Source organism: Schistocerca nitens, chromosome 1 (genome assembly GCF_023898315.1).
Source record: "Schistocerca nitens isolate TAMUIC-IGC-003100 chromosome 1, iqSchNite1.1, whole genome shotgun sequence".
NCBI classification, from domain to species: domain Eukaryota; kingdom Metazoa; phylum Arthropoda; class Insecta; order Orthoptera; family Acrididae; genus Schistocerca; species Schistocerca nitens.
The window spans coordinates 203,032,711-203,037,175 of NC_064614.1; the positions used below are offsets into that span (position 1 = coordinate 203,032,711).

The following is a 4,465-nucleotide window of genomic DNA, read 5'->3' on the forward strand; positions in this document are numbered from 1 at the left end:
ACAAGTTTACTATAATGAGTTGTTACATTTGAATATAAGGGTCAGTGCAAGGCTAAGCAAGTTAGTTCATTTTATAAGGTTATTTGTTAGCAATTAAAGTTCATTGCTAACATGGTATTTAAGACGTTAAATACATGCAAATTATTTCTCAAGGCTGTGAATTTGTCTTCAAAAGTTGGACCAATAGGAGATTCTGTGATGTACAAGGTGTAACACGCCAACAGATGTCAGTGTAAGGTTGCATGCACAGACTCAGGGAGTCTCAACTTTTGATTGTGTTTGCATCGGGAGCTGTGCAGTGGGGGCTATTCTGACTATGTTTATTACCATGTCTGCCATTTCAGCAGGAACAGCAAGTTAGGACAATGAGGTATAACAAATCTGACACAGAGATGCTCTATATGATCCAGCAGGCCTACAACGATGCTACCGTGAGTTGTGCAAGGTGCTTTGAGTGGCACACATGCTTCAAGAACAGAACAACATAAGTGAAACACAGCAAGAGATGATGCCAACCTTCCACATGGAAAACACCCCTAAAATGTCAAAACCATTTGGCAACTTGTGCATAAGGCTCATCAGAGACCAATCCGCAACACTGCTGCCATTGTTAGTGTGTCATACAGACCAGTGCAGGCAAATCTCACGATTTCAACATGCGGCATATTGCTGTCAAGTTCATCCTCAGGAGCAGAATAATCACTGCATCAAAGTTTACCAATAACTCCATATCAGTGTGTTGTGGATGACATGTCCTTCATGTTAAGGATCATTAAGGATGTTGAAATGTGTGTATGGGTATGACACTGAGACAAGGCAACTGGCTTCACAGTGGAGGAGCCCATCATCACCATGACTAAAACAGCTAGGCTGGTTCACTGTGCACCAAACAAGCTAGGCTGGTCCACAGTGTGCCTGAGTGCATGCTCATCATCATTTTCAACATTTGCAGCTTTGTGCATCACAAATTCATCCGCAGTGACTAGACTGACAGTAATGAGTTGTACTGCTGGGTTTTAAGGCATCTGAGGGAGGAAATTTGGTGAAAGTGGCTGGGTCTGTGACACACAAAAAACTGGCTGCTCAACAACAACACTGCAACATGTCATAGTGCTCTTTTCATATACGAGTTTGTAACTGGAAAAGAGGTTATCACACTCCTGCACCCACTCTCCTCGCCAGATTTGGCTCCTGCAGACTTCACCATCTTAACCAAAGCTGAATATCCAGCTCAAAGGCCCCATTTTGCCACCATTGTGAAGATCCAATGTAAATTGCAGAAGGTGCTTGGTACATTTAAAAAAGAAAACTTACAGTACATGTTTCAGCAATGACACAAACACTTGGATTAATGTATTGTTGTACAAGATGACTACTTTGAAAGCAAGAGTGTGTAGATGTAGAGATATGAATAAAGTACTTGCTTTTAAATATAGGTAGTCTTTGAAACTTTCTGGTACCCCCTTGTAAATGACAATGTTTCATTCCACGGCTTTGAAAATACAACCTGGGCCTCTTTGCAAACACTAGGCAATGATCCAATTTCTTCAGATAAGTTTCAAGTAAAAATTCAGGGTGCACAGTTGCAGTTATCTACATGGCTGTAGAAAGAAGTAGTTGTATTAAATTCATTCTCAAAGCTTTCTTTATACACTTTCCTTTCTGTACTTCTTTTGTATTACGCATGACAGTATCCATTCTTCTTCTTCTTCTTCTTCAGCATCAATCTCTTGACTGTTTGGCATTAAGATTATTTATTTAAAATAGACAACAAAGTGCATAAGATTTACAAAAATGTGGTTCCTCACAGATACACTGTTACACACACACACACACACACACAGTAGGTTCAGTTTTTGAGAAAGACAAGCACTCTCAGTTCTACTTTCCAAAGATTCAAGTGTATGCATATGACAAAGATATGAAACACTTGCATTACGGTGATGTTATAATACATTTCATTTTTCCTTTAATATTGACACTTCCTTCAAAGAAAAATAAAAGGTGAGTACTGAATTTCACATGGATTTAATCCTCTGCTCTCCCATTCTTTCACACAGTATCTTGAGTCAAACCCTTACGAATGGCTTTGTTAGTACATCAGCTAACTGATTGGTTCCATTAATGTATTCTAATTCAAGATCCCCATTCAAGAATCTTTTCCTGGTGTAGAAGTGATGGACTTCTGTGTGCTTTGATTTTTGATGATATGTTGGGTTTTTGGACAGTTTTACTGTACTTGCATTGATAACATACAGTGTAGGATGTTTCACCTGTTTGGAGGTTCCAGTCAATTCATACATCAACTCTTTTAACCAGATCAGCTCCTTTGCTCCTTCAATGGCTGATATTATTTTTTCTTCCATAGTAGATGTTGCCACTGTCTTTTGTAGTTGACTGGTCCATGGTACAGCCCCATCACTGATGGTTGGTATGACACCTGTCATTGAATGTCTCATGTCTTTGTCACCAGCATAATCAGCATCACTGTAGACTTTCAACCTCTCTTTGTTGTTTTACTTAATTCCATAGTCCACTGTATTCTTCAAGTACCTAAAAATTTCCTTTACTTGATTCCAGTCTTGAACTGTAGGATCTTCTATCGCTCGAGCTGTTTTGGTCACTTTGAAAGCAATGTCCGGACATGAGACTATAGTCAGTTACATCAGACAACCCATTACTTCTTGATACAGATCTTTGACTGTGATCTTCTCTTTGACATTATTTTCTTCATGTCCAATTGGAATTGAAATTCCATTAGACTCAGCCATTCCAAATCTTTTCAGAATTTCCTTTGTGTAGTTTTCTTGGTTCAGTGCTGTTGACCCATCTTCGTTTTGCTGTATCTTCATACCCAAAAAGTTGTTGTGAGACCCTCTAGTTGTATGAAACTCCAGCTTCAACATTTTCATGAACTCTTCAATATCTGCCCTGTCGCTGCCCACAACTAAACCACATCAACATGGATTGCAACTTATAGACAGTTCTTGTTGCTCCAATGGTAGAAGAGACATGAATCGGTACCATTGTTTTTAAATTCAGCCTTCATCATGAAGTCTAGGTAATGTTTGGTCCAATGACATGGTGCCTATTTGAGACCATACAGACTTCTCTTCAGCAAACAATCATGCCCAGTACCATCTTCAAAACTGTCAGATTGTTCCACGTATATGTCTTCTTTGGGTACACCATTTAGAAAAGTTGTTTTGACTTCAAACTGATCGAGCTTCAATTTTTCTGCCAAAAGAGTTCAAATTGTATCATAATGCATGACAGGTCTGAAAGTTTCTTCATAGTTAATTCCATGTCTTTGTGCGTGTCCTTTGGCCACAAGTCGACCCTTGAAGCAAAATTTCCTGTTTTCTGCAGTTTTCTTCTGTAAGAACCACCGATTTTGCAAAATCTGTACACCACTTGGACGCTCAACTAATATCCATGTATTTTTCTCTTTCGGGGGCTTCAATCCTTCATGAATGGCCTCCAGTAATCCTTCATGAATGGCCTCCAGCCACTGATTTTTATAGCTATACTGCAAAGCTTCTGCTTATGAACTTGGATCCTTGTCTCTGGATGATAGGAGTTCCAGCCGTGTACACATAATCTCCACTGGACATCCATTCTTGTTTCTTCTTCTTGCTTTTGCTTCTCACTCAAAATTTTGCTTCTTCCAGAACTGATTACCATATCCAAATCTTCTTCCTCCTTATTACTTCCTCCGGAACTTAACATTGTCTCCAAGTCTTCTTCCACTTCACTTACTCTTTTCTCTCATCATGGCTGACAGCTTCTGATTACTTTTTCTCATCAGAAGCCTGGTTAGGGTGACCCTGTTGAACAGTGTCTGTACCAGCAACTTCAAATTCAGCAGCACTGGTGTGTAGATTGCATACAACTAAAAAAAAAACCACTCTGTCTACAGGCCACAAGTGGCCCATCAGGACCATCTGACTGCCATGTCATCCTCAGAGGAGGATGCGGATAGGAGGGGCGTGGGGTCAGCACACCGCTCTACCGGTCATTATGATGGTATTCTTGACTGCAGCCGCTACTATTCGGTCGAGTAGCTCCTCAATTGACATCACGAGGCCGAGTGCACCCTGGAAAATGGCAACAGCACATGGCGGCCTGGATGGTCACCCATCCAAGTGCTGACCACGCCTGACAGTGCTTAACTTTGGTGATCTCACGGGAACCGGTGTAGCCACTGCGGCAAGGCCATTGCCCGCATACAACTCCAGGCTTGAATTTTACATCATGACTTAGTACAACTTTTGTTTGAAATGGAATGCAGACCCAAAAACCATCTCTATTATTTACGTACCCCACCAGATGTCCAAACACAACTTTGAATGAAAATTCTTATTCACATGCACATAACATTCTGTTCCAAAGATTCTCAGATGATCCAGGTTGCCTACTGGTCAACCACACCACAGTTCATATGGAGGTTTGCTTTCTGTAGAGA

At 40.6% G+C, this 4,465-nt stretch overlaps 1 pseudogene; it reads right to left on the bottom strand.

Annotated features, from left to right (window-relative positions):
- Nucleotides 1–4,105: 4,105 nt before the first annotated feature.
- Nucleotides 4,106–4,223, bottom strand: LOC126203228 (5S ribosomal RNA; annotated as a pseudogene).
- Nucleotides 4,224–4,465: the final 242 nt, after the last annotated feature.